We start from the raw sequence: 13333 nt of genomic DNA, 5'->3' as shown, positions 1-13333 counted from the left end.
TAGTTTACATGGTAATAACATTACCTGGATCGCCACTTTTGTGACGAAGACACTGGCAGCCTTTACATGTGCAGCAATCTGACGGATTTAATTTACATGTTTTAACATTCAGTCAATACATTCAGAATTCTTTCTATATCTTACGTAATAAACAAATGTTTGCAACACCCCTGTATCACAACTTCACTGTCTTGACTCAAATGCAACAGGTGCAAGAGGTAATTCACCGAACATAACACATTTAAAGTTCTTTAAAAACAAGATTGAAGGAAGCTTCATATATTACGCAAAGCTCTTTGTCACAATTTCGTAAACACATAACTTTTCAAACCTTTTTAAAAACTCAAATCTGAATATTTTTATTTTTTTTTTGTGGCCGGGATTTGTGAGTCGATTGCAAACCTGATAACCTCTAAAACTTCATTTACATTTGTTAATACTGACAAAAAACTTTATTCTATTGTAATGCTGGTAATTACTGTAGGTGGGGGATCTAGCAGTAAAATTGAAATATAAAAATCAGTACAATTAATTACTGAAACACATTTAGAAAAGACATTCTTCAAGCATTCTGGTCTCGTGAGTAAATAGGTCATCTTTGTTTTATTAATTTATTAATAAAAATAAACTTAGTCTAATTAAATGTGTGGGCTAACCGAGGGATAGCACTAACAATTAAATTAGTAGCCAATCTGAGAGAAACTCCAAAACAAAATGTGAGATCAGTATGGGGCTTCATTAAAACCAATGAAGAATATCTCAAAATAGTGGATGATGGTAAAATACAGTTCTCAAAGTTCACCAACCAAATAAAACGGGTATATTATGGCAATCCTGTATAAAACTTGTTTTCTTTATTTTTCACTTTTGGTCGATGAGCTCTCATTTAAGGTGTTATATTCTTCAGAACAGTGTGTTCTAAGACTAGCTGAAGTTGTTGTATTTGATCTATGAGACTTTTGTTCTCACTCCTGGCGTATCAAATAATAAGCCTGGTACCTTTGATAACTAATTATGGCATTTAAAACAAATAATACAGCTTTCATATTTTTCTTCGACTGATATATACTATACATGAATTCATAATACAGAAGGGGGGTGGGGAGGGGAGAAATAACAACTAAATGTGATGGTCATTGCGAACAGTTTTCCTTATTCTATAATTACTAAAAGATATAAGCCCAAAAAAGGTTAAAAACTGTCTATGCAGACGTTTTGTCTCCTCTGCGTGTAATTTGCTAATGTAAATGTAAAAAAAAATTAAACGGTAACAGTTTAAACATGAGCAATACAAAACTTTTAACAATCAACAGATTGAAGGAGGTTAAACTTATACAATCTTAAATATACTATGCAAATATTCAAACGTAAATGGGGATGTATAAGTACCCTGCCACGTCAACTCTGTGTTTTTGTTAGATTTATTTCTGCTTTGTATCCATCTGCCCCCCCCCCCCCCCTCCCCAGGTTGACTGGGAAATAGAATAATGGTCATCACAGGTATTCTTCCGACCGGCAGTAAAACCCTTGCCAAAGTGGGGCGTCCGTTTGGCTGTGCGGAATGTATCAAGTACGCAGCCACGTCCGGTCAGAATGGGGACGTTAAATCCGATGCCTCGTGTAGAGAGAGTGCCACGCTCTCTGCTCGTTAAGAATCCTTGCAACAGTTCTATGAAGGGTCCGTAGGTGGCCTGTTGCAAGACCTAATTTCTGTACCTATCCAATATACCCTCATTTTCCAGTGACAGTCGAAATTCCCCACGACCTCAATCTCGGCCGGCCTCTATTACAAGACCTACCTATTGTATTTATTGTTAATTTGTTCTCGTCCTGAACATGCATGAAATATTTCCCACTGGACGTTAAGCAACCAACAATCAATCAATGTATCCATCTGATGAGTTAAGCCCTTTTTAACTGATTTTGATGTACTGTTATCCCCGCTGTCCCGGTCTAGGGGGAGGGTTGACGCCTTCAAACTAGTTTAACTCCGCCACATCCTGTATGTGCCTGTCCCAAGTCAGGAGCCTGTAATTTAGTGGTTGTCGTTTGTTGCTGTATATCATTTGTTTTTCGTTCATTATTTTAGCCCGTTAGTTTTCTCGTTTGAATTGTTTTACATTTGTCATTTCGAGACCTTGTACAGCTGACTATGCAGTATGGGTTTTACTCATTGCCGTACGGTGACCTGTAGTTGTTAATTTCTGTGTCATTTGGTCTCTTGTGGAGAGTTGTCTAATCGGCAATCATACCACATTAAGTTTGGACAAGTCATCTCTGTGAAGTAAGCCTGACAAAAAAGTGTGAAAGAATGAGAAAATTTATTTTTATCCTATTCCCGATTGTGACATTTTGACTATTTGAATTCGCATGGCGGGTGATGCATTGACAGCAGTAGACGCATACCTAGTCGAAGCACCCAGTCTCGCTCCTTTTGAAGTTCATGCGATTCCCTCAATTTTTGTTTGTTGTCCCCGCGCAACGCGTTTCGGGGGCACATAGAAATACCGGGCGACCGTCCGTGCATCTGTCCGTCCTGTCTTGCTCTAATGTGTACAATTCTTGCCAGATTTCTTTAAAACTTATAACATAGGTTTATATCATCAATGTCTCGGGACAATTTCGAAAATCAGTGCCGATCAATTATTTTAAAAGAGTTATGCCCTTGAGAATACTAATTATATGGAAAGTTTTAGCGTTCCTGATGAAGGTAATTCCAGAAAAGCGCTTCGGACGCATGAAATTTATAACGTGTTTTCATTTTTTAAAGCACTGGGTCGATACCACTAGTGGTGGACTATCAGTCCCCGAGAGTATAATCAGCCCAGTAGTCAGTACTTCGGTACTGACATGATTTATAACAAATCTTTCTAAAATTTTCCGTTAAACAATTTTGAAATTGTTAGAAACTAAAGTTTCAACTCCCTCAGGCAAAGTTTACCTTAGATGGATTTTGCTCATTAGTTTATAGGTCCTTAATAGCTCTACAACTGTTTCAGTTCTTATTAGGGATGTCAAAAGATCTGAAATTTAAAACTCGAATACTCGAGTACTCGGATAAATCTTTAACGTCTGGTTAAAAGTATTGATTTTTGTTTGGATGCGGTATTTTTATAATTACCTTTCAGAAACCAAATTATAATATAATACATCGCTTGACATCTTAACGAAAGACATGTGTATTATTGCAGAGCTTAAACTGTATGAATACAAAATATAACGTAATCATTGGTTGTGTGTATTTGTTCTTCTTTTTGTGTCAATAGAACAATGTTCATAAGGTTCAAAAATCCATCACCTCCCACAAAACTTAACGGCAAGTAATCCTTTTAAGACCATTTCGGCTATCGCTAATGTAATTTTTTCTTTTGTGGCAGAATTGATTTTTCTCGGCGAATTTACGAAACTATGATGTGAAGATTGTTTCACTGGAGATTTTGCGGGGCCTCAGCCGGATGTTTAAGCCTAACATGGTTAATCATATTGTTGTACCACTACAAAATGTTAACTGCGTGGCACAAAGAGGACATTTTACAGTATTTCCATTCAACGATCTTTTAAAATAAGTGCATACGGCTGATTTCGGTGGAGGCATTTTTAACGTACTAAATTTAAATGTAAGACGTTAGATTTGTGGTGAACTTTATTTACGTTGTTAATTGATATTAATTAGTATTACGAAGGAGATATTTCAAAGGGAACTAAAGTGAGGAGGTGAAGGTGAATACCGAAAAACACTTCGGACCGTGAAATTAATAACGTGTTGTTTTCATTTGTTACAGCACTGGGTCGATACCTCTGCTGGTGGACTATCAGTCCCCGAGGGTTTCATCGGCCATGACATGATTTATAACTAACCTTTCTAAAATTGTCCGTTAATAAATTTTGAAATTGTTAGAAACTAAGGTTTCAACTCCCTCAGGCAAAGTTGACCTTAGATGGATTTGGCTATTTTGTTATGTCCTTTTTGGTTATATAGCTCTTCAACTGTTTCAGTTCTTATAAATCCTTGGCTTTCAACTATTAGGATTTGAGCGTACCTGTTGAAGGTAAATCCAGAAAAGCGCTTCGGACGCATGAAATTAATAAAGTGTTGTTTTCCTTTTTTTTTTTTTTTTGCATTGTTGGTGCTCTCAAATTTATATCAAAGGTTTATACCAGCAATGTCTCGGACAATTTCAAAAATCAGTGCCAATCAAATATTTTTTTTAAGTTATGCCTCTTTGAATCATTAATAATATTGGAAATTACATTGCATTTGCTCTCGAGCCTTAATTTCTCCAAAATATTTATTAAAAAAGTTATTGCACATGGACAGATAAAATGTGTGCAACGCGGGGGACATTGGAACTCTGTTCTTTTATTGCCTCGATTTGTCTCGTCCTAATCGATTTAAGAGATTTCAACATCGGTTAGTTACTGCCGTCTTAATTTATACCCTGGAACAGAGTTTATGTTTGGTGCAGAAAACAATCATTACAAATATATTGGTGATGTCTGTAACTTTAATGAAAAAACAAATTCTTTGATTTCCGATGCCCAATGGGTAATAGAAATATGGTCACTACAGGTCTTCTTCCGACCGACAGTCAAACCCTGTCCAAAGTAGGGCATCCGTTTTGCTATCCGGACGTACAAGAACGCAGCCATGTCCGGTCAGAATGGGGACGTTAAATCCAATGCCTAGTAGAGAGAATGCCACTATCTTTGCACTTTGATAATCCTTGTAACAATTCTTTGAGGGTTCCGTAGGTGGGCTGTTGCAAGGCTAAATTTTTGTCCACATCTTATATATCCTCATCTTCCAGACGCAGTCCAAATGTCCCCGACCTTCATCCCGGACAGCCCTATTACAGGACCTACCTATTGTATTAAGTGTTAATTTGTTTTTCGTCCTTACCATGCATGAAATATTTGCCACTTGACGTTAAGCCACCAACAATAAATCAAGCATTGATTTCCGTAACTGATACTTTTGATGTCCGTAACTTTATAATAGCAAAATAAGAAAAGTTAACGTCATAAATGAATTTAGACCAATGAATAACTGATACATTAAGCAAACAACACTGAGCTGACTACCTTTGAAGAGTAAAACTCACACATTTCCGATTCTTAAATTGAAGAAAAGTCCGGATGTTCTGAATAATCTATGATGATGGGCCCCAAATTGTCGATTTCTTTCGAATATTCAATAATATAGATAAAAATCTGAACGTTAAACATGCAGGTGTTGGGCAGCATTTCTGAAATTTACAATAATCTTGTGAAGATTACATTTTCATACAACTCCATATCGTCTTTCTTGGCCCGACTGTATAATTGAAAACATGGTGTCGTCTTTAATAATTTATAGCTAGCTTTAACAAGTCAAGGTTATATTTTGGCAAAAGTATTTGATTCCCATTCAGGTCAGTGAATTTATTGTTTTGCCAATGCTACTTTCAGTTTTTTATTACTCTAATGTATAAAATGTTTTAAAATAAACAACATTTTGCCAGAAATTAAATAGTTACGAACATGAAAAACATGCGTGTAATCTCATGCAGATACGGGAATGAATTTTTAAGAGTTGTTTTTTTTTTACAGTTACGGACACATGTGCGTTTAATTTTTACATTTAACGAAAAAAGAGAGGCGGAAGATACCAGGGGGACATTCAAACTCACAAGTCGAAAATAAACCGACAACGCCATGGCTAAAAAAGAAAAAGACCAACAGACAAACAATAGTACACAAAACACAACATCGAAAGATAACCTTTACAGATTTACGACATATTTGTATTCACGTTTAGGATATATACTGGTTTTTTATTCTAATTCTAACATACTTAAAGAAAGTTATTAAACTAATTTTCCGTTCTTTCCTGTTCGTGATATCTTGTTATTAAAGTTTGACCCCAGTTAAATTTGATTATCTCCCGTTCACCAGGAAAATATCAATTGAAAATATCAATTGAAAATATAACTAAAAGGTCTTTGACTTTTACAATGAATTATCAGTATGTCTAATACGTCCGATACGTAAGTAATCTGTGTTAAGTCCGGACGTCTCGATTTATTAAGAACGTTTCGAACAAATTAACAAAGGATTTGGTACGAAATGAGTATTATGGAAGATACATGTCCAATGCAACATGTCAATTTGTGAATTATGTACATATACTTTTCTAGCCCAAACCAACCCTATCCCATTCTTATCTTTAAGTTCTGTGATAAAGGACAACAAAGAATAAAAGATTACAAATTGGATTACAAATTAGTAAAAAGGCTTTTAAAAAAAAAATAGGTAAAATTTATAGTGAAATGTATTATGCGTTAACAAGTAGAATTATTTGAGTTATCTTTCATGGGCCACTAAAAAGCAGTTAGTAAAGATATTATAATGAAACTAAGGTTTCAACTTCCTGAGGCAAAGTTGACCATAGACGGATTTAGCTATGTTTTAGGTCCTTTGTGGTACTATAGCTCTTCTACTGTTTGGGTTTTTAAATTTGGCTTTGAGTGTTCCAAATGATGGTACATCCAAGAAAGGACTGTTTAAATTTGTTTGCCATTTATACAAGATTGTTTGTTATTCTATTACAACATTTTGCCTTAGGTTTATAAAGCTTAAAGAAGTTACCACGATCAGTTTAACACCAGTGGACTCACTTACAAATTGAGTAAAAGGCCGGGTTTACACATCAATTAATTCCGTAAAAAACTGTATTACATTATAATTCAAATAAAGTTCAGTAATATTATGTCCATAGCAAATGTCTCAACCTTCAAGGGTGACTGTGAAAAGAAACATGGTAACTTAGGTCTTTTTTTCGACCGCCTGCAAAATCCTTGCCAAAGTGGGGCGTATGTATCCCTGTATATGGATATATAAATACGCAGCCACGTCCGGTCAGAATTGGGACGTTAAATCCGATGCCTCCTGTAAAGAGACTGTCACGCACTTTTAACGTTAGGAACCCTTGCAACAACTATTTGAGGGGTCCGTAGATGGATTGTTACAAGGCATACCTTCTGTCCCTATCCAATGTACCTGTGTCGATTAAGTCACTGATACTTTGCGTTGTATTACTTTAGGATCAAATGTATATCTAAGACGACCATACAAAAGTACAAAGTAGCGTCTCAAACATAAGACATAAAATATGGGAAACGTTACGTAGTTAATTTGCGCTATATTCTCAACATACTGGTAGCCTGCAAACGTATATATTTGTATTTTGTTTTGGCGGTTTTTAAATTTATCATTGACTCGCGGATTTTTTCTTCTATTGACGTTTGTTCAAATTGATGCTGTTGACGGCAAATTGTCTGTTACTACATCGATGCATTTTGCTGCTTCTAAAATGGAGATTCTTTTCAATATATCGTCTTTATTCTATAAGTTCCCAGTTATCGAATCCGTCTTCTCAAGCTAAGTTTTGTCTAATTAGCTGACGGCAGCTGGGATGAGCAAATCTCCATACGAATCTCCCGATCTACCGAAGGACTCTAGACCTTTATGTAGGCTTCTAGGTTGTCGTAATAGTTTCGGAGGCTAATAAGGTTGTATTGCGATGCAGGAAGTTCTAACAGGGTTTGCATGTAGGCATTCATTATTTTGTGTGGCTGTCCAAAACGTCCTTTTAACATTTTAATCATTTTCATATGAAAAGGGTTTGTAGTCCATCAATACATCATTACTAAGTTGCGATTTCAAATACGTGAATTTCTGTATGTCAGTAAGTGCGGGATTGTACTGTACAGAGGATTCCAACGAGTACTTAATAGATTACCACTTGAGTGTTTCTCTTGTAAATGTTGGTAAGCAGATTGATTAATTGATTGATTGATTGATGGTTGCTTAATGTCCAGTGGCACATATTTCACGCATGTTCAAGACTAGAACATTTTAATAATAGATGCAATATGTAGGTCCTGCAATTGATGCCGTCCGGGATAAAGGTCGGGGAAACATGGACTGCATCTACAAAATGAGGGCAAATTGGAAATAAACTTGAATTTTGCCTTGCAAAAGGCCACCTACAGACCCCTCAAAGAGTTGTTGCAAGGTTCTTAACGTGCAAAGAGCGTGGCACTCTCTTTACACGAGGCATTTAACGTCCGAATTCTGATTAGACGTGGCTGCGTACTTGTACAATTCGCAAAGCCCAACGAACGCCCCAATTTAGAAAGGGTTTTACTGCCGGTCGGTTAAAGACCAAGAGTGATTATTTCTATTCACCAATCACCCTTAGGGTGGTAAGGCGAGTTTCGGCAATTGGTGATTTTTGAGTAACGTTTGTAGGAACATGGTATATTTGTTGTTGAACAGAACTATATGTATTTTGTACTGAACACTGTTGATTTGATTTTCGTTGACTGATTACTCATAAGTGTCTTTTTTGAGTGTTCCGAAATAATTATACTTATTTGTCGTTAGAATTTCTTCCTAAAGGTCCTCATCCTTCGATAGATTTATAATTTTCTTCATTCAAGCACTAAAAATCTTCTGTTTTAAATTGTAAAAGTACTTATAATAATTCGGTAATATCTTCAATCTCTAAATCCTGCTATTCATCCGATCTTCTCAAAAGTGTTTCAACAACACTTTACGTCCTGCTCTCACCGCTTTAAGTTTGTGTTGAAATCAACGAATAATTCACTTAAATTTCACCTTGTGTTAACGTATGAACAAATCTATATCTAAGGTGCCCATACAAAAGTACCAAGTATCGTCACAAACATAAGACATAAAATACGCGAAACATAAAGTTATTAATTTGTACTTTATTCTCAACAGTACCCTCATTTTCCAGTGACAGTTTCCTCACCTTCATCTTAGACGTCCTCTTTTACGTGACCTATAGACAATTGTCTGAACAGTGCTGAATCTACTGCAGTGAACAAATCTGAAAATTGACCAAAAATCTTAACCTGAATTAATAATTAATTGTTCAGACATTTTATATCAAATAATGTTAAGATCTATATGACCGTTTAAGTCTAAACTCTATTTACTTGTGGTAACGCCGAGGAACTTGTTTAAACATAAAATTGAGAATGTAAATGGGGAATGTGTCAAAGAGACAACAACCCGACCAAAGAGCAGAAAACAGATTAAGGCCACCAATGGGTCTTCCTCAACCCAGCGATAAAATCCCGCATCCGGAGGCGGGCTTCAGCTGGCCCCTAAACAAAACTGTGTACTAGTTCAATGAAAATGGACGTCACACTAAACTCCAAAACATATAAATGAACTAAAATTAAAAAAACATACAAAACTAACAAAGGTCAGAGGCCTCTGACTTGGGACAGGTGCAAAAATGCGGCAGGGTTAAACATGTTTTGTGAGATCTCAACCCTCCGCCTATACTTCTAGCCAATGTAGAATAAACAAACACATAGCAATACCTACAGTAAAACTCAGTTTAAAAGAAGTCCGAGTCCGTTGTCAGAAAAGGTAACAGAAGAAACTAAGCAAAATGACAATGATACATAAATTAACAAAGGACTACTAGCAGTTACAGACATGCCAGCTCCAGACCTCAATTAAACTGATTGAAAGATTATGTTTTCATCATATGAAAATCAAGCACAATCCCTCCCGTTAGGGCTTTAGTATCATACCATCATAAAATATATGAGAAGAACATAACCCGTATCATGCCAACAACTGGTTTTATAATTAATGTGTTTATTTCCAATGCAAAGACCCTATGAGTGATTCAATATTAATTCCAAAATATGCCATCTTTAATGACATGACAACAGTATCGTAACTATATCCCTATGAATAAGTCTGTTTAAAGGTTTGGTTAGCTTTTGAGGTGAATAACGACCTTTTTGTGCTTTGTATAGAATATTACCATAAAAGATTGGATGTGAAATACCTGAACGTATAAGATGTCTGCATGTTGGTTTATATTTACGAATGATGTCCTTGTACTGATGATAAAATTTAGTAAATGTTTTGACTAGTTTGTGATATCGAACTGGTGTAATAATTTTTCAGTAATAGAGATTTTTTCGTTAAAATCAAATACGTTGTTACATACACGAGCGATCGAACAAGTTGAGATATATAAACACCATAAGATGGTGACAAAGGAACGTCAACATCTAAAAATGGATAATTAACAATAGGAAATGTAAAATCATCTCTTTTATCGTAAATGTTGGTATCAAAAAAGGGGGACGAAAGATTCCAGAGGGACGGTCAAACTCATAGATCGAAAACAAACTGACAACGCCATCGCCAAAAATAAAAAGACAAACAGACAAATAATAGTATAGATGACACTACATAGAAAACTAAAGACTAAGCAACACGAACCACACCAAAAACTGGGGGTGATCTCAGGTGCTCCGGAAGGGTAAGCAGATCCTGCTCCACATGTGGCACCCGTCGTGTAGCTTATGTTATTACAAATCCGGTAAATAGTCTTATTCGGTAGGTCACATTCGTGAAAAGGGAAGGGTATTGTAGTTACGACATAAGGAACGATCACCCACTCGTGATGGCGTCCGTAAAATTTACGAAGGGATGATTTCAACTTCACCATTTGAAACTCTTGGTTTAATAGCTTCCTTGTGAGCAGCAATCCTCTATCAAGGAAATCATGATAGGAAATACAAGCCCGGGAATATCGTATCAACCTTCCCGTTAAAGAGATAGATATCAAGATCTAGAAAAAGGGCAGTGTTCATTGTTAGTATTAGCTTTATTTAAAGTCAATTCAGCAGGATAAATCTCTTTATAGTACATACTGAAGTCGTCGTTATTGAGGGCCAATATATCATTCAAATACCTAAAAGTGTTATTAAATTTTTGTATCAGATGTTGTTTCGATGGGTCTTTGCTGATTTTAGTCATAAATTGTAACTCATAACAATACAGAAACAGGTCCGCAATAAGTGGTGCACAGTTAGTTCACATTAGAATTCCGATAACTTGACGATATACAGAATCTCCATAGCGAACAAAAATGTTATCTAGTAAAAATTCAAGTGCAGTTATCGTATCAAAGCAGGTTCAAGTGACATAGTTCTTTTGTTTGTTGTTACTAAAAAACGACCTAAAAGAGTTTGAACATATATATTCGCACTCTGACTTTTTAAATGCCCATTTAATCAGGTGTGTGATTTTTTTCTTAATGAGATTATGAGGCAAAGTGGTTAATAGGGTAGAAAAATCAAAACTTTGAACAGATTCGAAATCTCCAATATAAGCATGTAATTTATCAATTACTTCCAACGAATTTTTGACACTCCAAAAGTAATTAATGCCCACTATTTTCAAAGTCCTTTTTTTGAACAATTTATTACTAGGTTTTTGATTGTACCAAGTGTACTAGTAAGTGTAATAGACAGTTTAGTAGTGGAACAATGGCTTGAAGACGAAATAAATCTATATTTGTACGGTGTTTTGTGCAGCTTCGGAAGCCAGTGCATAGTAGGAACTTTCATTGTATTTGGTTCTGCTTGTAAAGAGGTAGATAAAGTTTGTTTGTTACAGATGTCATTTTCCGAAAATGGAGTCAGTTTGAATGTTTGTGAATTGGCCAATTCTTTTTGCAGAACCTTAATATAAAATTTACGTCAAACAATAATGATATTATTGGCAGCCTTATCAGCCGGGACAAGGGTTAGGGTTACATGCATCTATCGTTTGAATTACCAAAACGCTTACCAAAGAAAACTTTTCATATAACATTAGAATTAGAATTAGAACATTCTACACTACACAGGATAATATACAACGTAATGATCTGTTAAATATACCACTAAATGTTGAATACTACATAATTTAATCTGTTATTTTCTGTACATATATATGTATTAAGAAAGGAATAAACAATTAGTTTATTTGATAAAAACATATACAGGAACAGCTTCATTGTAAGCAGCAACCCTCTTTCACGAAAAACATGATAGGAAAAAAAGTATAAACTCCAAGATAATTAAATAAGGGGTAACTCTCATAAAAACTGACAAAATCAAACACGAATTTTATCAACCAACGGAACGAATGGAAAACAAATCACATTCCTGACTAGTGCAGGCATTTTCCGTACAAAATGGTGGGTTGAACCTGGTTTAATAGCTACTAAACCTCCACTTGTATGACAGTTGTTTATAGTTCCGTGTAAACATACATTATATACATACACCACAACTAACTAAAAAGTTCAAACAAACATGCTCCGTGTTGAAGGCCGTACTTTGACCTAAAATGGTTTACTTTTACAAATTGTGACTTGGATGGAGAGTTGTCTCATTGGCACTCATACCACGTCTTCCTATATCTAAATAAATCTAACAAAGACGCTAACAAAAAAGGTTTTTTTTTGTTATATTTCATAGAGTATACACTCTCTCGATTAAGTAGAGTATCAACACAAGGGTCAGCAAAATGAATACAACACTGTAAAAATCTTTTGTATCCGAATCGCATATCTGGACCCACCTGCACAAGGAACGCCAAAAGCCAAAAACCAGAAAGCAAGCTCTTGAATATCGTATCAAATGGGAGATGTATACTCATTATGCATGCGCTATTGGAATGTTGCTACATAGTTATTGAAAGTTCGTAATTGGGAAGCTGAAATTGATTATCATTCCTTTCTTCGTATCGTTTTATTCTTAACCGATCCTCATTGTCAATTTATAGATGTAAGTCAGTATATAAGGCAGGCTTAACTGTGTCCGTGGTATCTTAAATTTAAAGTTCGATTGGATAAAAAGTATAACAAACAATACCGAACTCGAAGGTAAAATCAAAAAGGCGAAGTCCATAGAAACTGACAAAATCAAACGTCATCAAGCAACGGAACGAGTGAACAACAATTGTCAAATTCCTGACTTGGTTCAAGCATTTTCCGAAGAAACATAGTCACCAAACTTTTTAGTGAGAGAATATCATCTATATACGGAACGGGAAGTAAAAGGATAATGTCAGCTTCTTTTTATTCTTCCTGAGAAGCTTCCGTATGAATATGTCTTATATGAATAAAGCACAATTGGTTTCTATAAGATTTCGATAGTTCGTTGAAAAAACACGTCCTCCAAACGTAACAAAAAAATCAAGCATCTTGATGGTGTCTGTTCCAGAGAATAATTTATATGAGTCAAAGTGATGATTTAACCCTTCCTATAACAAGATTTGTGCTACTACGTTGACCATTCAATTTTATGAAACAAAGTATGGGTTTTGCTCATTGTTGAAGATCGTAAGGTGACCTATAGTTGTTAACTTCTTTGTCATTTTGTCTCTTGTGGAGAGATAGTTGTCTCATTGGCAATTATACCACATCTTATTTTTTTATATTGGACTAGTTCTTTCAATC

The 13333-nt window shown here is 35.4% G+C and overlaps 1 long non-coding RNA gene across 1 annotated transcript in view; it reads right to left on the bottom strand.

The window, feature by feature from the left end:
• Nucleotides 1-13333, bottom strand: part of LOC127708106 (uncharacterized) — a 77276-nt gene that overhangs the window by 49580 nt on the left and 14363 nt on the right. The window contains exon 2 of the long non-coding RNA XR_007985150.1: nt 8819-8896. This is a non-coding gene — a long non-coding RNA (uncharacterized LOC127708106). The remainder of the gene's footprint in view (nt 1-8818; nt 8897-13333) is intronic.

Source organism: Mytilus californianus, unplaced genomic scaffold (assembly GCF_021869535.1).
Source record: "Mytilus californianus isolate M0D057914Y unplaced genomic scaffold, xbMytCali1.0.p SCAF_7, whole genome shotgun sequence".
In the NCBI taxonomy this organism is placed as follows: Eukaryota; Metazoa; Mollusca; class Bivalvia; order Mytilida; family Mytilidae; genus Mytilus; species Mytilus californianus.
The sequence above is the reverse complement of the archived record's forward strand: the minus strand, read 5'-3'. Positions and strand labels throughout refer to the sequence as shown.